Source organism: Protopterus annectens, chromosome 5.part1, assembly GCF_019279795.1.
Source record: "Protopterus annectens isolate FY-2018-M chromosome 5.part1, PAN1.0, whole genome shotgun sequence".
In the NCBI taxonomy this organism is placed as follows: domain Eukaryota; kingdom Metazoa; phylum Chordata; order Ceratodontiformes; family Protopteridae; genus Protopterus; species Protopterus annectens.
In genome coordinates this window covers 483,485,644-483,507,891 of record NC_056736.1, presented here as the reverse complement: position 1 = coordinate 483,507,891, position 22,248 = coordinate 483,485,644, and positions in this window count along the sequence as shown.

Here is a 22,248-nt window from a genome sequence, read left to right as displayed (position 1 = left end):
TCCCTGGGAAGCAGCATATTCCCTTTCCACCAAGATCATCCTTAATTACATGTAGGTCAACCATACATAGAATGATCGACCAATCTAAAGGAAACCATATATATATATATATATATATATAGTTTCCTATTGAAATGTTGCCATGTAATTGCACAGCTATGAAGTATTCGAACAAAAGATATTCGAATACTTCATATTTTGGCAGTTTACGGGAGCGAATGGTATAATTGTGAATGGACTGTGCATTCGCAAATATAACGTTTGCTCATATAAAGAGATTGCGGTACAGTGCGGTTAGGGAAATACATCCCTTTCCTCGCTGTAGAAAGATATTGGAGTTGGAATAATAAGTTAGAGGGCTGTGGGGGGGGCGCAGACCCCCACAGGGGGGTTTGTCCCCCTGCATACATGGGAAGTTAGGTGTAGGAATTATGGAGTTGAAGTAAGGGTGTCATTGTTGTTAATGCGCACAGACACACACACACACACACACACACACAGGCATGCATACACACACACACACACACACACACACACACACACACACACACACACACTTATAAAAAATGAAGACTGGCTACACTGCCTTTATTAGTGTATTTATTTGTGTTTGGGGGGGCAGGGATAAATGGACAAATTTGCATGTGCGATATCATTTGCGCCTGAAAAAGATCTAAAAGGGGTCGATCACATATCCACTACTGTGATGATGTGTTATGTAAGCATTTTGTTGAAACACTGTAAACAAACTCTACTTTATCATACAGAAAAACAGCAATAGCAGAAACAGTGCTGAGGAGACACTATTTGCTGTAAGTGGGGAAAGTCGTTTATATGTGTATGTTAATGTAATCTTATTAAGTGTACTAAATAGGCTATCCAGTGTTTCATTTATGCTTATATTGCAGTGATCTTGGCTATAACTGGATCACTAAAATCCCAATGCTTGCTAAACAATATCAGAATCAGAACACAAAGCATACCATTTCCCTTTAAAAATGATACTCACAAGACAGAGTTCAGTTACCTCCAGACAAAGTCCTTACTTGATTAGTAAACAGATAAATAAATAAATAAATAAATAAATAAATAAATAACCTTTTGTAATATCTGAATGTTACTAAATGATCTAACAAGTGAGTATTTTATTCAGAAATGGGAAACATAATGATTTTCCCATTGTGTTCATGACTGGCATAGTTTTCAGTTCTGCCCAGGAAAACATTCAGTGAAATGTGAGTGATGCCCTCTATTTAGGCTGTGTAACAGAATATAATATCATGTAGAAATGCAAATGAGCAAATCAGATTATTCATTTGAAGACCTGCCTGTCAGCCAGATGGAAGCCTACTGTGCTGAGAAACCTTTACAGACTGTGCACAGAGCATAATACAGATATATATTTGATTAATGTCACCACATCACAAAACCAACACTGTACAATGTGTGTGAGCTTACCTATGTATTTGTATGATTCTAGTAGAGACAGAAATCACAGTGTAAAATTAGACATTTCATCCCAAGCTTGACAGATATTCTATTATCAGTTGAGCTCTGTAAGCTACAGGTGACATACTGAATTGATGGCTAAGTCACACTGGAATAAAAATGAATGAAACGGATTTTCTGAAATGTTTATGACACTATGTGAAGCATGTACTGAACTGAATCTGTCAGCTCAAATAAAATAAAAGTAGAATTTACATCCATGTATGTTATATACTTCTTTGTGTCCTCTGAGTACAAGAAAGCTTTTCATGTAAGACACCGTAGTTCATCTACCTGACATTTGGTGCAGGTATCATATTCACATGCATCACCAGGACATTCGTCCTATTGAAGATATCATTTTTCTTAATGCACTGCACTGAAATGATTTAGTTTTACAGCGGCTGTGTCTTGTCCTTGGCTATAATTTCAATACAAAATCTGATTGTCTATTGACAGTTTCTCTTTTTTTTGCAAATCAAACATGTACAGCGTGTTTGCTGTTTACTATTATTTATTGATTATCTGATCCATTTCCTTTCCTGTACTATTATATGTCATTTTTGCTACTGCTATCTTATCAGAATAGTTCTTTAAAATGGCTCTCTTTGTCATTCACTTACCCAATTATAGCACTGATATTCTACAATGTAACACCTGTTTTAAACAGATGTCAGACCCTATTCCTTCCATAAGTGTAGCAAAGCTAAAATGGTGGAAAGTTATCAAATTCATCTGGATATCGAGACAATATTTTCTCATATTATAGGATTCCTCCCTACAAGGAAAATTATCTGACATACTTAGCTGTCACAGCTAGCAACTGACACGGTACTAGCATTGTTTTCCTACTTATTCCACATTGCACGCAGTTTGCCAAACTCTCTTTTCTTTTTCCAAACTTTCACAATTACTTTTCCTATTTCTTTCTTTTTTTTTAATGTAATACATTCCTGAGCTGTATTTTTCCACTAAAAGCTAAAGAATGATTACTTTCTTGCTTTCTTGTAATAAAAATGTTACAGGCAGTGATAGGCAGCCCACAGCTAATTGGTCATCAAAAAGAACACATTACCTCCTTAAGCTTTGTACCATTTGCTGATGACCTTCTACTACATATGCCATCTTTCACGCTTCTTACCTGTGAAAGAGCCTTTTCAAAGTTAGTGCCAGTATTGTGAAAATTCCCCAAAATATCTTGAAGACTGACTGAATTCTAACCTTCACAATATATTTCTCTAAGAGACTATTTATTCTTGGAAACCAAGTGCAACTTCTTTCTAGGTACTAAGGGCCAGTGTTATTCTGAAATTATCTAATTAATTGTAATGTAACAGAACACCAAACCAAGACATGACCAGTCCCAAGAAGATTTTATTGACTCGCTGAAATTAAAAAACATAAATGCTTCAACAAACAATCAGCCCCATTATTGAAACACCATAAACATATATACTTAAGTAAAAGATTAATTAACCAATCACAAAGCAAAACCTATTAAAAGGTCAAATGTAAAGGGAAAAGCCTAGTTAGTCACCAGTAAAAGCAGAACATTTCTTTAAATTACTTTTTATATTCTTTAACCTCCTCTTTAATACATTAAAACCTCAACCTAATTCTTATATTATATCAATATATATATTTATAATTTTAAAATTACAATAAAATGCATTACCTAAATAATTTCAGTAAATATAAAAAGTAATTTAAATATTTTTTCTGCATTTAGTGGTAACTAACTAGGCTCTTCCTTTTACATTTTATATTTTAATAAGTTTTGCTTTGTGATTGGCTAATTAAGCTTTTACTTAAATATATATGTTTATGCTGTTTCATTAATGGGACTGTACATCTGATGAAGTTTATGACAAAAAAGCATTGTTTGTTGAAGTATTTATGTTTTTAATTTCAGCTGGTCAATAAAATCTTCTTGGGACTGGTCCTGGCATGGCTTGGTGTTCTGTTGAATTCATGGTGCTTTTTTACAGAGTTCTTCTCCTTTTTCTTTGGTCATTCTAATGTAACAACTGAGTGCATACAATATTCCTTTTAGATAGTCAGCTAAAGACAGGCTGACCAATCATATGTCCAGCTTGAAAAAAATAGACTTTTTGGGGGTTTGTAACATTCACCAACTACAAGAGTGCACATATGTAGAAAAGGGGGGAGTTGTTCATACAGTGAGGGTAATCTCTGTGTTACTATACATGGTGCATTCTATTAATATCCAGTTGATTGCTGGCATAGTTTGTCAAATATACATAATCTGACAAACTGTCATCTGATCTTGGAGTAAGTTATATTAAGATTACACAGTTAATGTTGGGATATGCTTTTTAGTGAGCTTTCTGTTCATGCCACCTAGGACTAAAAGATAGAATTTAATGGGTCTCAAACAAACATAGCTTTTGGATGGCACAGTGTTGCAGTTGTTGCATTGTCACCTTACAGCAAGAGGTTCTCCGGTTTGATTCTTGGCTGGGGAACCTTCTGCGTGGAGTCTGCATGTCCTCCCTGTATTTGTGTGGATTTTCTCAGGGTGCTCCGGTTTCTTCCCACATTGCAAAGACATGCATCTGGAGTGTTTTTCCCTGAGTCTCCTCTGAAAATTGGCTTTGCTCTAAGTCAGAATTTCCTGATAAAAAAATGTTAAATAAATATCCTGCTGGGGTGAAAAAACCTGCCCATAAATGATGCAAGGAGTTTGTCTCTAATATAAATATTGCTTACATGTTTTAATTTCTATTCTGGATAGTGGTGGTAATTGGAGTGCTTTATCTGGCATAAATAACCTACTAAGTCCTAGATTAGTATATTTTTTTCCCTTTTGCAGCTCCCAATTAGTGATTTTATCTCTTTAATTCAGGCACATTTCCTTAACTCTTCTTAATGATAGCTCTTGGCAAGCTTTGCTTGGTTTCTTCAACATCATTTTCTCAATATACCATTTGCACAATATCACTGATTTTGCATAACAGATTCTTTTAGATTTTTCTACAGTATAAACAATGACTCTTAGTAATAATTAAAAAATTTCAAAAGCTTTGCAAAATTTAAAATTTAAAACAAGAAATCAATCATGATGCCTTCTATACAACACCAAGTAATGAGTAACAGTATTTTATTTGAAGTGAGAAAAATGACTTTATTATCAGTTAATTTTTTTACTTCTCCCAAATTATTCCTGTATTTCTCAAATCTCCAACCAGAAGCTCCCAGTGGCTACCAGGGCTATGCTGCTACTTAGTATTTTAAAATGGAAGTTACTGAATGAGGGCTATTGCCCTTCTTTACTCTGTATATCACTATACCAAGAACAGGTGTACACTCTTAGGGGTAGCAATAGCGTTCTACTATGTATGCCATCTCTCACACTTACCTGTGAAAAAGCCAGTATTGTGAAATGATATTCCCCAAAATATCAGGAAGACTGATCAGGAAGACTGACTTAATTCCAACTTTCAAAAAACTCTTAAGAGACCACTTATTCTTGGAAAACAAGTGTACTTCTTTCTTGGTACTGGCTAACTTGCAATGATTTTTACAAAACTGACAAGAGTTTCTATACTATCTGACATCTGTGATGACTACTTTAAAGCCCTTTACTTTTGATTGATGTCTACTGCAGCTTTTCTTGTAAATCATTATGTATTTATGTCTGTCTATATATTGAGATATGATCTCTGGCTGCATATCTTTCAATGTGCTGCTTATTTCTATATTTATTGTCTGTCTACTACTATGAGTACATTGTATGTATCTGTTAACATCCCAACCAATTTTTGCACAATACGAATACCTCTGTTCAATGCTGCTTTTAGGCATTTGCAGCTATTGTTAGTGTAATGCATGTTGATTTAAATTTTCATTATTGTAGTCTATGTCCTCTTGTTTACTGGATAGTCTTGTATTAGTTACAGCTATTTGCTCACCCAATATTTCTGACAGAGCAGTCTACAGATAAGTTTTATAATCTGCCAGCTCATTACACTCCCAAAACATATGTTCCCAGTCATTTGTTCCATCCTCATCATATCTCCAACTTTCCAATGTAGGACTGTAGATTGCGAAATTATTTAGAGCAATCCCTTCTTCTAAATAATTGTATTTCTTAAAAACAAAATAAATCCAGTTCTGAATATGCCTTCTTAGGATAAGTGCTTTTGACCTTTTAGAATTCTTCAGATCCAGTACTTCCCCATCACACCCACAATATTTGCTGTCTACCTATGGAAAAATTCTTTGAAGTCTGCTTAGGGTAAAAAAATACCTAAGCAAACACTTTTCAAACAAAAATCCTAAATCTTCTGGACTTAGTTGCATACTTGGAAGCTATACATATATCCTCCCAATGTTCCTGTGGAAAATGCTTTTCCTGACCCTCTTCCCAATTTTCTTTAACTTCCTCTGATTGATTCTTATACACACACACACACACACACACACACACACACACACACACACAAAACCATACATATATATATATATATATATATATATATATATATATATATATATATATGAATGGATTCACTACTGAATCCCAAAAGTACACAATCCCTAAGCCCAAAATACCGAGACTATAATCCCTAAATCCCACATTACCGAAATGTTAAAAGCTCGAAATTCAAAATCGCGAAAGTACTACATACATACAGCACACACACAAACATATACACAGCCTACCCACATAACCAAACAAACCACCCTACACTGCCCCTCACACCCCCCACTTTAATATTCTAATGCTGAGATCGCACAAACTTGCACACAAGGCAAACTCACACACACACACACACACACACACACACACACACACACACACACACACACACACACACACACACACCACAGTCACAACACACACTTACACACACTAAAGTCCCTCACAAAGACACTTACACACACATACTTACCTGAACCGCAACACCAGAAGCGCTAATTCAAAATCCCTTCACATCGGGATTTTGAATTTCGAGCTTTTAACATTTCGGTAATGTGGGGTTTCAGCTGCATGATCTCAAGCTTTTGAAATTCAAGATTTCAAAAGTTCGAGATTTAGTAGTGTTCCCATATGAATATATATATATATATATATATATATATATATATATATATATATATATATATATATATATATATATAGATAGATAGATATACATATGTGTGTGTGTGTGTGTGTGTGGTGTGTGTGTATTGCAATATTTTATATGCCCTACCAATTATCACTTTTTATCAGCATCCTCTTTTCTAGACTAAGAACTCTACCAGAGCAGAACTTTCACTTAGGATTTTCCATCCTTTTTTCTTTGCCTATACTCTTGTATTGGTCCTTGTTTGGAATGACATTCTCTAGCCTGCAGTAATAATCATCTCTTCTCACCTTCATCCCACTTACTTACCTTTCCCTCTCTAGATATTTTCTCCTAATACCTTGGTTGCTTTGTCAGTTTTCTCCAATAAATTCTAGCCCCCTCTTGCCAATTTTCTGTACCCCTACTTTCAGTCAGCCCTATTGGCAAAATCTCACTTCTCTATTTTTATGCTGGCTTAGGTATCATAATACATTTTGCTATTCTATGAATATAATATTTTGAATGGTTGTTATTATTCTCCTTAAGGATATGTGTCCTAAACCCTATTCTCTCCTTATTTCTTGAATGTTCCCTGCTTTATCATCATCCCTTTCCACTTTGAATTATAATTTTCTGCTTGTGCTATGTGTATAAGTCTTAACCGAGTAGATTAAAATACGTCTTCAAATCAGCTAATTCTAAGCCAATTTGTTATATTGGAAGGATTAATTTATCCCATTTAAATGTTGCCCTCTTCCCCTATCAGACAAACTCCTGCAACTCTTTACTAATTATTGTCCACAACTTGTCTTCTGGTTGATAAAAATATGCCTGACCCGTTTATAAATCTAAATAGACTAAAACATTTTCACCAATTGTATCTTGCTGCTCATTTCTGTAATCAAAAGCTTCCAGTTTCTTGATTTTTGTATTATCTTTCTTTCTCTCTCTTCCTACGTACCTTAGCTGCCATAACAGAAACATTTTAAATCCATACTCCTAAATACCTCATCTTAATTATACTGCTTTGCCAAGCATGTTTTGACTTTGGTCATGGCTGAAATGTGTCTCTGGACCAACCTGCCTACCTAGTTAACAAAGATTAAATAAAATAAGTAAGTAAATAAATATTCTTTCCTATGTCTGCAGTAACTTTTGTACTTATACATTTGTCTTTTATGACTGTTTTCTTTACATTATGAACGTTGGCTTCCAAAGGGTACACTTAATATCTTCTCTACTAAGATATTAGATATGCCTCTAAGCTGAGAGCCTCTTACTATCCAAATTTCATCTCAAGATTTCCAGTCACATTCTTTATCTCTTCTATACTTAATTATAATAACTTTTTCTTCCTTTTCTATATGGTGCTGAGCTGAAACATCTTTGTCTTCTTCAGTTTTTCTTTTCTTTCTTTGTGAAACTTATATATAAATATTTTGTCTTTGTTTATTTAATTTTATGTACGCTTCTTGTCAGTATTAATATTGTAATTTTTAGTCTTTGTATTAATTACTGTTTTTGGAATGTCTGTAATTGTAGGCTCAATTGGGCCAACCAGGTTAAAAAATGACAATAAATAAATAAAATAAATAAATCAATTCTCTTCATACCATATTGATTTTCCTGTGTTTAATTCTGATGTCTTCAGTATTCAGCTGATATCATTTTGATTGTCAGCTTTTCTCTTCCATCTCTTAGTGCCCTTTTCCATGTTGTCTTTGAGTATTTGGCTTTTTTGTTCCACTCTTTGATCCTCTCATCTGCCACTTTAAGTATTTGAGTGCCTTTTCAATATCCTACTTCAAATGCAATCATGCTATTAACTTGCTTTTTGTTACCGTTGTCCACACTTGCAATTTTTTGAATGTCTACTTTTCAGGTGATATTTTGTTTTATTTTGTCTGTGTTCTTCTTAAGAATTTTATTTCTATCTCTCACTTTTTTGGAATAACCAAACTTTAGAATATGCTTTTCCACTAGTATTCGTACCTATGGACTTGTTAGCACATTTTCTTGAGTGCATAACTCACATTGCCTACATTCACTGATCTGTGCTTTCAAAGTTATTCCTTACACTCTGTTTACCCCATAATCATTCTCTCCTATAGATGAATTAGATCACTTAGCAATCATTTGGTTATCACCTTTTCCCTCAAAACCAGCATATACAGGCTCAGTCACCAATCTATATTCTCGAACTTCAATAACACCTATCTATTGGAATTTTGTTGACATGATATCACCAAAGACAGCAGCCACACCAGACCGGTGTTGACATCTTGAAAAAATAAATAATCCAATTTCCCAAAGTCCCTAAACATAGACACCCCCAATCTGTTAAATCATTTTTATTGAAATCTGCCTCTTCTGTGATTGGTAAGCCAATAAATACATTAATTAATCAGTCAAAAATATATGACAAGAATTGTAAGCTCTTACACTACTATAATGTCTTTTTTTAACTATAAGCATATAGCCTATAATATAATCCTAGCATTCTATGAAGTCATTGTTAATGGCACTACAAAAACCAGGCTAAAATCTGCAAATAACAGATTAGCTAATAAACCCTGCCTTAATGTCACCATCCCTACTATAGCCATGGTCCGCCAATTCCAGTTCAGGCCAAACCCCTTTTCATCAATATTAACCAAGTGCCAACCACCTCCTCCAAAATAACAAAAAAAATTATAATGATAATAGATCTGCTGGGCCAGATAACATATCCATATGTTACTGGTAGGCTTAAGCATCGACTAGCCAAACGTCTTATAAGCATCTTCAATGAAAGGCTGTCTACATAATACATACCTAAAAACAGCTATAATTATCGCCCTCCTCTAGGTAAAGTCTCTCACTAGGCTCCAGTGAAAAAGTCATGGAATGAATTACTTCAGAAGTAAGCAATAAGGGCATACATTAACTCGAGACAACCTGGAACCCATGTAGTTGTGCAAAAAGGCTTGGTTCTAAGCCCAGTAATTTTCATACTCTACAGAATAGCATAACACTAAATCAATAGCCATCTACATGAGATCCTGCTGTACAGATCCAGTTCATTGACAAAAGAAGTAGAACACCAACTACATGAAGACTTAACTACTTCACAACAAACTAACTAGCATTATATTTTTTATTTTGTTTTATTTTTTTTGTTTTATTTTGCATTTGTTTACTGGGTTTGCCTGACTGGTTTAGTCAAAAAACCCTGTTCAGCAAAGGCCTAGGGAGAAAAACTTCAAAATATTAAAAACATTTTTAACTAGACAATCAGAATTATACATGAGCAGACATTAAATGCTATAATTAACAACTACACAAACATTTGCTTATTAGACTGCATTCATGTGAAGGTAAAGGCAACTACTACAGTAGAAAAGACACTAATACATTAGTAGATGTTGGACACTGAGTATTTGAAGAAGTGTATTAGTGGGTTTGTGAGACCGATAATAGATCATGTGATTATACATGTAATAGTTATCAATGGATTCCCCCAAGATTCTGTGCTGGAACCTCTTCTGGTTGGCATGTACTGTTCTAAAGAGCTCTGGCTGACAAAATTTGCAGATGACTCTAACCTAGGAGCAGTCATTGAATCCCCAAATGACTTAGCAAACCTGAAGCAAGTTTTTCCCAAATAAATAACTGCTACTAAAATCATAGACTGAAACAAATATCAAAAAAGGATTATTGTAGCCTTTGGAAAGTCCACTACCCAAGGGAACTACCACATTGACAATACACCCCTAAAAGTTGAGTCTGTAATTCATGATTTAGGAAATTATGGGGATAGTGATTTAACTTTTGATCAACATGTACCCAGTGTTGTTAGACAGTCCTTTTTAAATTGCCCAGCTTATAAACAAAGGGATTGCTTCTAGATCAAGGGATGTTATTGTCCCCATTTACTCAGCCCTCATTAAGCCAGTCACTGAATATAATGTCCTCTTTGGCATGTGTCTGTCCAGGCACATACAACGACTGGAACTCCAACAGAGATAGCTTACTAAAAGGCTACAAGGCCTAAACAACATGTCCTACAGAACTGACTCAAAGCCCTGTCACTATACTCGGTATCCTATGGATGCTAATAGGTAACCTGTGTCTGGCATACAAGGAATCCTCCTATCTATTACTGATGGATTTGCTGCACATCAGCTAGTCAAATGGCACCAGAAGTACTCAGTCCGGGATCTACACCTCTTCTGCAGTAACACAGAGGATACAACTGCTCTGGAATAGATTCCATGTCCACATAAAGCAAAGCTCACCCCTATCCACATTCATGTGTAACTTAATTCTATGGATGGGAAACAGAAAAAAAAAAGAAAAGTTAGCTCAGGGCTGCCCCTCTGTGCTAGTAGTGGACAGAAGCATATCCTAAATGCTTTATCCCATGCATGGGCCCCTCACATTATCTATGGTATGATCCAAGTTATTCTAATTAGGAGTAATGTATGATTATCAACCATTGAATGGATAAGACCAAACTCTAATTAAATTGTATAGGTTAATTCAAGCACATTAAGGAAAATTGGCTAGGCTTAAAATGGCCCGCAAGGACAATTAGCCTAGTACTTAACCTATGAACCTATTAGGGTGTAGAAATTCATAAAAATGGAGATATGGTGAAGGAACTAGCAGGGGTAGAAAAAATTTAATATTGTAGTTATTAGTTATGAAGTGGGGTGTAAAGCAGGCTCAGAGACAACTATATATGTGTGTGTGTGTGTGTGTGTGTGTGTGTGTGTGTGTGTGCAAAGCTCCTCATTGGCCCTCTTTAAAAAAATCTTGACGGCTGGATGGGAAATAGAAAATTCATCCTGAGGATCACTTCTGTGGCACTGCTTGACAGGGTCACAGAAAAATAATTTTCTTGGGTGGCGAAAGCCAGGGAACCTTTTTGGCTAGGCTTGTATAGGCCGCAGGGCTGATAGCCTTGTACCTACCTATGAACCTATGAACATCTGACGTATAATAAATTGTGTTTACGCATCTTGCCCTTGTTTTGTAGAATGAATTGACCTTCCCTGATTCAGGACTTCATCTTAATTATGAAGGTTTATTTTGGTAATCCTTAAAGTATTACTCTTTTAGAAGAATTTTGCTAAACCTTCAGAGGAATTTTTATGTTTAAATTGTTGCCTATAACTTACCCACCATGGTATTTCTGGATGGTATAATTTATACTCTTATTATTATTTTATCTTTGTTATTGGCATTTAGTTGCAAATTGCTTACTGTCTAATAGTGTAATCTAACTCCACACTAGTCCTAGGTGACCAGCTAATGTCATTCTTCTGGCATAACCTCAACTTAACAAAGCTCTTCTGCTTAATAAGTACAAGAGTACGTGCAATGAGGCATATTGCTGCTATAATGTAGATGTGTGAATATTTCCACCCCATGTTAAATGTACAATGGACCTGGATGATACAGTAGCTTATCCTTGCCCCTTCATGCCTGAGATTGTTAACAACCTTCCCAGTACTTATCAACAGTTTTTTCTAAATATCTCACATATTCCTGCTTTAAAAAATGTCTAGCAAAAAAAAAAAAACCTTAGAAATGAATACAATACAATATAGGTTGGGTCTATATTAAATTCTTGAAAGCCGATGGTGTTGAATCTGACATTGTCAACACGAGAATAGCGAAACTACAGAACATCGAACAAGTAAATGGAAATCTCAGTAAGGGGAGATTTCCATTTACTTCAATGTAGTACAGTCTCAGAGTTAGTATATGTAAATAGTGGGGAGTGTGGGGTGCAGGGTGGCTTGACCCCCTGCCTACACCATTTAGTTTTTTTTTTTTTTTTTTTTTGTGAATATTCGATGTTTTAACAGTTCGATCACTAAAGGTCAACCTTTAGTGATTCGAACTGTTTCAATGTTCTAATATAGACCCTATAGGTTTACTAACCTTTAAAAATATATGTACAAATTCACAGTTTTTGTGGTGTCCACAGGACTAAGTGGTGGGCACATGACAAAGTCTAAATTTATATGAAATGTATCACGTCTATCTTCTGGAGGCAAAGCTTACATCCACAGACATCCACTTCTATTCACAGGAGGCATTGCCTGCTTGGATACAGAAATCAAATCCTGGAGGTTGTTGCATGACACTGAAGCTGGAGTTTCAGAAGGTAGGAAGTTCAACCAAAATGGTATTATGTCAAACATGGAAGATTGCATTTCAGTCTTGTAAGTGCCAGAAATGCATCATCAGTGTAATGCAAGGAAATGCTGTCATATCAAAGGTACAGTTTAACATTTTTTTATGATAGTTCATCATTAAGGTAATGCCTTACCTAACTATAAATCAAAAATAAACATACTTTGATACTGAATGGTGTATTGCATAATATGAGGGTCTCGCATTTTCAAGGCTTGAAGGTTTAAGAACATAATTCTTCCCCATATGTAACAGAAGAGAAATACTACAATGATAAAGTTAAGAGTGAATTCACAGTGGAATCCATTTTGGTTAATATGTCAGTTTAAGTGAAGGCATTTTTGGATTTTTTGAAAACATTTGTTTTCTATTAGCAGGCTGTTACAGAATTTATGGCACAAGTCTCTTTTCTAACTTTATGAATGACATAAGGTGAATTACACAGAATTTGCTTATTCTGTCATTAAACATTCTTCTTCTTTCTGTGGTTATACTTCACTGTCTTTTACTTTCAAACATTATTATAGAATTTGTTTAGCTCAAATAACTGCAAGATTTTCTGCTGAGATTTTTTTGTCACCAGATGGTAAATTACTTATAGTTTTCCCTGCTTTATAAGCAATGGATAAGGATAGAAAGATGACAAGGAAACTAATGACACCAAATTACAAATATAAAAGTTAATATGCGATATATGAGTGACCCCAAGTTGCAGAACATACAGAGAATACTGTGTCCTTTCATTTCTACTTCACCTACTACTTGGTAGGTATATCATTGATTTGCATCACTCTACACAGGTCTTGGAAATGACCATTTATCTAGACAGACTGGACATTGATTTGTCTTCGAGACTGAAGATAAATATTTGTCTTTAGAAACCATAGCAAGACTTGAACAGGCATTTGATCCCATAATCTGCTTTTTAATGTTTTTTAGTCTAATGATGTCAATGTAATTTAAGAGGCAAAACTTCCTCAGCAGCTAATGGGGCTGGCAGATAAAACAGGTACAAGGACAACAAAAAAATTACATAACATAAACAAACTGTTTCAGGGAATTAAAGGCTTACTTGCTCTAATATCCATCATCTTCTTTTCCTTTCAACTTTTCCCATTAGAGGTTACCACAGGAAACAACGGTTGGCAGAACGATTGCCAGTGAAGTTTTATGGTGTTGAATTGCTAGCTCAGCGCCCAATCCACAGAAGGCTCGTGCATGCACACACTCACACCTAGGGCTAATTTAGAGTGCCCAATCCACTTGCAGCATACTTTTGGAATATGGGAGGAAACCGGAGCACACAGAGGAACCCACATGAACAAAGGGAGATATGCAGACCTCGCACAGAAGGCACCCCAGCCAAGAATCGAACCAAAGAACCTCTTGCAGAGCAGTAGCAAAGCTAACCGCTGCACACCATGTTCAATAACTTTTATTTCTAACCTTGCTTTGTCATGTCTTATGAGGAATGGTTGACATTTTGAAAACACCACATTCTTTGATGTAAACTATTGTACACATATACCTCTTTGTGCAAGAAATGTGGACAATCCCAAAAATAATGGGGTTTATAGGCTCAGAAGTAGGGACAGATTATTAATATTGTTCTCATAAACTTAGAACATTGCTAGAATAACAGATTTTTGCATTATCATGCATTTTTATGAAGGAGATGAAATTTTAAACTCAAATGTCTGTCATTAGATAATGACGTCAATCCTCATGGATATACAAAAAAATAGAAATTTTATGAGCAATAGACCAAAAATATCAGGCAATAATTTGGGCACTGTGAAAATCTGGACATTTGAAAGGTATGAATACACATAAAAGCAGAGAATTCATAGGTTAGTACTAAGCTAACTGCCCTTGAAAGCCATTTTAAGCCTAGCCAATTATCCCTTGTGAGACTCAAACCCTGCATTTTGTGTTTGTAAAGCAAACACCTTAACCATTAGGCCACCCTCCCAGCCCCTAGACAAAACAATAATGGTTTATTTTTGTTCTATAGAAATAAATAGCCATTATCTGCAATTTAAACAGACTGCTATCCACAAAAGTTGTATGTGATAACCATTGAAACTATAATACATTTTTTCTAAATATTAATTTTTCAATATATCTAGGTGACAACAAAGCAGTAGATTACTTCTGCTACCTTGTTTTGCAGCTCCTTGTAAGTACTGATATAGTTGGTTGAACCTCTGTCACCACAGCTGAGTATAATTTATATTTTCTTATTAAAAGCCATCTTGTATTTCTTCTATATTACAGCTTAAATCTGAAACAGAAGCCTTATACCTCATCTCTAAAATGATTACTGCATCACTGAGATTCAGCTAGTTATCAAACTGATATAAATAAGTACTATACAATAATCCAGTTTAGAAAGAACAGTCCTCTGTTGAGTTTTTTTTAATCTTCTATGTTCTATATTTATTTAATAAATGTAAAAAAATATTTATAGAAATAGTTTAACCTATTTCTGCACTTTGGCGCTTAACAAAAATGGAAATTAAGTTTCTTTATGTCCTGACTCTTTAAAATGAAAATGTATATGCAAGCAAAGAGGACACAGTTGAGGTACTTATAGTTGACACATAAGCTGTGCTTTGTTCTGAGTCAAGTGAAAAGTAGATAAATAAAATGCATTGTAGATTCACTAGTCTGAGAAGCTGAGCTAAAATGCATGTTTTCAAAAATAAAATAACTGAGAACAAGGTGCATTTATTTTATTGTGCCATTATTGAGTGTGTTCTCCAAAGATAATCAAAACCGAAATATACAACAGCAGAATAATTATAATTATAATTGAAGACATAAGTTTCAATCAACATTTCTATTACTAAGTACAAAATGTCACATGTGCAATTCAAGTTATTTAGTCTGCTGAAATGACATCTACTGGGGGTTATGGCATATGGAAAAATTATTAAAATGTTTGTTGTCTCAAACCAAATAAACACACAGTTTTCATGTCATGATGACTAGTTTATTTTTATTAAAACAATAAAACACAAACACTTGTAAAGAATAACAAAACATGGAAAACAATTAATAGGCAGTATCAACCACTCACTCTATTTAGTACTTCCAAAAGTAGTGTTAACTTGCTCTGTTCACTTTAACTCAATTCAAATAAGAAGGAGCGCCCCCCACACTTCTTAACCTCCAACCACAACTAGTCAGAAACAACAACAGGAAAGAACAAAGGGAATAAAGGGGGGACAGAAGAAGGGTTCAGCTGAAACCATCTTCTCTGCCCAGTAGCCTGACCACAGGCTATTGTCTCCTTTCACGAACCACTACAACTTCCTTCCAACTCCTGTAAAAATAATGCCAGATGCACGTTGAACAGATCTAAACCCATGTCACTTACATACAAACCATGACAGGCCCATATTATCAAAATCCCTATGACCTACACCACCACCAAGCCCCAAATTGCCTGCAATTCTCATCATGCAATGATTTAAAAACTGGCCTGCTCCACCAACCTAAACTTTCTCTCATACTTCCAAACCAGCTGTGTGACAGTCTCAGACAATGCTATCCCTATCCCCAGGTACTTATGCCTCAAGATTGACTTGTCTCCTACCATCATTGCCAACAACCACCTTTTTTGAATAAAACCTAAGTCATTACTTGCCAAATGAACAACCAGAATGTGCAGTATCCCAATATTTTGCATGAACCACTTCCACTTTGTCTAATGCTGTCACCTCATGCCTCGAACTCCATATTAAATCACATTCCACCCTTCATTTCTTAATCTCATATAACGTCTGTCTGCTCTGATTGCAGTCTTTCTCAAGGCCCAGTCAACAAAAGACTGTCCAAAATGGCAATCTTCTTTCCTAAAAAAAAAATACAATTAAACCATGCAACCACAACTCCACCCACAAATGACTTGTCTAGCATAACTGAAAAATGCTTCAAGACCTACTGTCTTGATGACATCAGGTGACCTCCCTTCCAAAGAAAATCTGATGCCCTTCCTATGTGAAAAGAATGTGAAGAAAAATTACCTTCATCAATCCCTTGACACTGCAGAGCCTTCCTAATTAATTATAAGTGGAAACTGCACTATCATGACTAACCCACCAAGGGTACAAAAAACTAAATCCCCTGTATTTCCCCCATTTGAAGCTCTAAACTATTTGATCCACCTCACTAGGTACATCAACTGATCTATGTTCTTGCACAAAATTATTCGCATGCCTTTTCTAACCTAATCCATTTGGTTTTGTGAAACCAAATGAACACTGTCGACTCCAGGATGCAAAGATCCTTCCAGAATAATGAGTGCAATAATTCACCCACTCTAAAAGCACCTCTATACATCTATACATCCACACCACTAGCACTGCCAAAAGTGGGTAATCAACTGACTTACCTACCATCAAGTGCAGCCCCTTCAATAATTCTCTTAGGACCTGCTTTGTCTCTAACCTCTTCCCTACTAACCTGCCCGATCCCTTCAGCACTTGCCCAACCACCCAAGACTTAGACACATTCTCCTTCCCTGCCGACCTCACCTCCATAACAATAGCCACCATGTGAACTTTTATGGACCTCGTCAGTAATCCCTTACACCATTTACTAACCAAATAACCCGACAACAGCTCCACAGACCAGCACCAGTCCACTTCAAGCAAACCATTCACAAACACATCAAAAGCAGACAGCTCTACTGCATACACTTTCCTCATAGACCCTGTCCATGAATAATGGATGAGCCAACCCACCAGATGTGACCAGTGCTCTACATGTTTGATGGCAATGACACCAGGCCCACCTGCATTTCTGCAGCCACATCCTGGAACCTGTGAAACAGAATAAAAGAAAGGCTGTCAGCTATTTGGTTCATCTGTCATGGCAAATGCCTGCCTAGAAAGCAATAATTAACACGCAGACTTTGCAAAACAGGCTTCCTCAGAACCAATAAAATTAAATGTGACCCTAATACTACAAACAAATGCAATCTGTGGGTCATGCTGCTCAATCCTAGAAGTCTAAATATCAAAATGCTCTCACTCAAAACATTCCTTAAAATGGAGAACATTGACATTTGTGCTGTAACAGAGACCTAGTTCAAGACAAAAGAAAGCACCCCTGCACTACCAGGGTAGAACTCATTCCACACCTTTCACCCCCAGAACTTGGACCAAAGCACCAAAGGTGGTGATGTTTCCATATTCATAAAGGATGCACACACCTCCAGACTGATATCCCAACATAATGCATCAGAGATACATCAGGTGCAGCTAATACTGGGTAAGACAGCGATTCAAGTCGTAGCGTGCTATAGGTCCCCAACCATGTTTCAAGACTCACACTCCATATCCCTAAGCACCCTGGAGAATATTAGGGTCCAGCCTAACACTCTCATACTAGGTGACTTCAACTACCCTTCCATTAACTGGGAAAACTACTCATGTACCAATACACTTGCCCAATGTTTCCTGGAATTCATTAATTCCAATGCCCTGGACCAGCTCATTCTTACCCCTACTACAGGTAGCAACATCCTTGACCGGGTCATTACTAACATGGGTGACCATTGCTCTACAACAATAGTCAACTCCTCCATGGTTAGATATGACCACAAACTAATACACATCTTCACGGTGCCCATGCAAATGGAGAATAGTTGCCTGACCGCAGAATCATACACTGATGTGGAATAAGGTGAAGTACCAAGACTGGAAAAACTCCCTTATCAGCCTCAACAAAAAGTTGAGATCCCCCATCAAATCCTCTAAAGCTAACTATGAAAACAGAATTGCAGCAGACAGTAAAGACAACCACAAGGCCTTCTATAGTTATGTAATGAATCTCCATGGCACTACCCAGATTTGCTCTGAGCTACTGCACAATGGTACCTCCTATAAGAAGCCAACAGATATGGTCGATATACTGGCTGACAGATTCAGTGCCAACTTTACCCCTCTCCCGCCCAAAGGACCAATCACAATACCACTTGATTGCCAGGCACTCAGTATTACAGCTGCATAGGTTAAAACAGCACTGTCCAAGGCCAAGAATACATTTTCTATGGGACCTGACATAATCTCTGGCTGTGTTCTACATGAATTACAGAGTAAACTGACACCTCACCTGTGTGCCCTCTTCAATCCTAGCCTCACCTCAGGCTTTGTCCCTACCGAATGGGGCACTGCTACAGTCATCCCTGTTCACATAGAAAGGGTGACTACAGTCCTTGGAAAATATCTCCCCATTAGCCTGATGAGTCTGATATGCAAAGCTATGGAACGCATCATCATGGACCTAATAAACAAGGATATAGGGAATCTCTAAACTCTGGATCCCACACAGTTTGGTTTTGTGAAGGGTAGATCATGCCTGCTCAACTTGGTCAACTTCTTAGAGTCAGTCGCCAGAGCTGTGGATGAAGGTAAGGTACAGCCTACCTTGATCTGGCCAAGGCCTTTGATACCATTTCCCACTCAGAAATCATAGAAAAACTCACTAAGCTAGGCATCAACCCCATATCACTAGGTGGGTTGCAAACTGGCTTAGCGATAGAACCACAATTTGAAAGTAGCTGATTCCAAGTCAGACTGCCGACTAGTCATGAGTGGAGTCCCATAGGGTTCAGCCCTGGGTCCTCTCCTGTTTGGTATCTACTTCTCTGAAGTCCAAGCCAACACGAAGGGACTCTGGCTGACAAATTTCACAGATGATTGCAAGTTGGGAGCTATTTTTAACTCCCCAAGTGATGACATCATACAGAATGGCCTCACTGAGACCAATGACTGGTGTCAGAACCATGGCCTTAAACTCAATACCAAAAAATGTGTCGTCATCCCCTTTGGGAAAAACCCAGTTCCCATGAATTACCACATAGATTGTACTGCACTATACACAGAAGGTGTTATAAGAGATCTGGGAACACAGGTTGACAGCAACCTCTCTTTTGATCACCACATTTATACTGTGGTAAGAAAGTCCTTCTATGTGGCACATCTCATTACTAAGTGTTTTGCATCCAGGAAGAAAGAGGTCATTTTCTCCCTCTACTCTTCCCTCGTTAGGCCAATCATCAAGCACAATGCCCCATTTGGTATGTGCCTCACTAGACATCTGCAGCAACTTGAGAGGCTGCAAAAGTACCTCACAAAGAGGATCCTAAGCCTTAAACACTTGTCCTATATGGACAGGCTCAAAAAACTCCAACTAGTCTCTGTCTCATATCGCCTAGTTAGAGGCGATCTCTGCTTGACTTACAAAGCCATGTCTGACCCAGCTCTGTTATAAATGCTCCATCTAAAGAAATCCCAATCCCTCTGAACCACATGCTCCAGAGATCTCAACCTCATTACCACAATCAACAGAATGTACTGGAGGGACATGTTCATAACCCAGAGATTACCCATGCTATGGAATAGACTTCCCATACATGTCCAGAAGAGCACCTCGCTGACCATCTTCAAGAGAAATCTTGATGTATGGATGGGAAAAAGAAACTTCACCCCAGGGATAACTCCAGTGGCTCTACTTGACAGAGGCACTGGTAACTAAGGTTGGGTGGGAAGATGCCAGGGTAATCCTATGGCTAGGCTTGTAAAGGCCCTAGGGCCATTAGCATAGTACACACCTATGAATCTATAGTTTTCTTAACCAAAACCTGGACCACAAACTGATTATCAGAACAGTAAATTACCTTTCCAACCCTTAAATTCTCTTGCCATACCACTGAATGTACTCAAATCGGCTCCAAAAAAAGGCCACGTATCTTCACCAGTCATCCACCCACATCATTGGCCATACCACCACAAACCAAACCCCATCAAAATAGTCACCTAATTCATAAGCTCCTGCTGCATCTGTGTACAAGCACAACTCCTCCTGTGTTACCTAGTCCTTCAGCTAAAGAGAAATGCCATTAAACTGCTCAAGAAAAAGAAGCCACAACTTTAAAAACTCCACCTTCACCAACCTGGTGACCTGTATGCATTGATGTGTACTCTACATTCTCTTTAGCATGTTAACCATTGAATGGTGAAAGATGTAACCTGGAGTAACCACCATGCAGGCACATTTTAACAAACCCAGCAGCTCCTCCTACTGCCTGCTGACCAGCAACATTCTGCTGCCAAATCCAATTCAGAGCTGCACTAAATTTCTCAAACGTCAGGCATGCCACTGCACACCCCATGGGCATGGTTGTGTCAAAGTAAAATTTTCCACCTAGCAACATCCCAAGCCTAAAAGACAATAACCAAAAACTGGACTTAATGTCCAGCTTTAGCAGCCATGTATCTGCAAACTTCTTGATGAGACTCACAGCATCATCCAGTGACACATAATGTACCTTTACATTCGCTTTGGAAATGTATTCATTAACTGACCCCCCTCTGTCAGAAAGGACAAAGGATGAATCACCCAGAATTCCTTGCGGTCCTTTTAGGGATGAGGCTTAATGATGAAACCATAACATTTAAAAATAGACAATACTCAAAAGGTCCTAACAACCTCCCACCTGTAGCTTTTTATCAATTAGCCCCTGAAAAATAATCTCCCTTCCCCAAACTGAACATAAATATCTACAAACTCTCTCACTTCCTACTGTTTCTGACTTAATGAGAAAACCATGCAAACCCCCTTTAATCAATTCAGCTGCCCCATCCACATTAGGATACCCTTCCAACAAATGGGCTAAAACTGCCACGCCAATGGAAGAGTGACAGTGGGCTATTTGCCTGCCCTCAAAAAGTCCACCAACCCGGCTGACCTAAAAAAATTGTCCCAGCGCCAACCTCCTTCCTGACCACTGAGGGGCAATCTGCCAACCTCCTACCCCTACCCACAAAATCACATGAAATGTGTGGAAAATGACATACCAGCCACACACATCTGCCCATATTAAAAGCCCAGTATGTACCCAGCTTCTCTACTACTTCCTACCAATACTGCTCTGGTTACAGACCCTACCAGCATGGTTTCCAACCAAATGTTGGCATGCCTGACCTCCCACTCCAGTGAGCAATCAACCACCTTCTTTTTATAGAAATGCTGGTAATGCCATAATCAAGTTATACCCATCCACAATGATGTCCCTCTCTGATGGTCAGAAAGTAGGCCAATAAGGGAAGAGCTTGTGATGAGTCCTTCTGCAAACCCACCACTATATAATAAACAAAGCCTAACATCCAGTTCTCCCATGTCCTAGCTGTAATCCTCCTACAACCCAATGCTGCCAATACAGGTAACAAGTCCCTAATGCTGTATCCCATCTAAAACTATTAAAGCAAAGACATCCACACCCCCCCTTTCCAAATCTACTCCACGACTGCACTGGTAATATGCAGGGTAAAGAAACCTCTGGAATCTCACCAGTAAAACTGACCAAGAAGCTAACCAGTCACCAGGTTGACCACCGAACTCTGACCCATGCTTAATAGCTGATTACTCTTTCTGAGTCCCCTACTGCTCCGAGCCATCTCTCAACAAACTTTCCACACTACTGTTT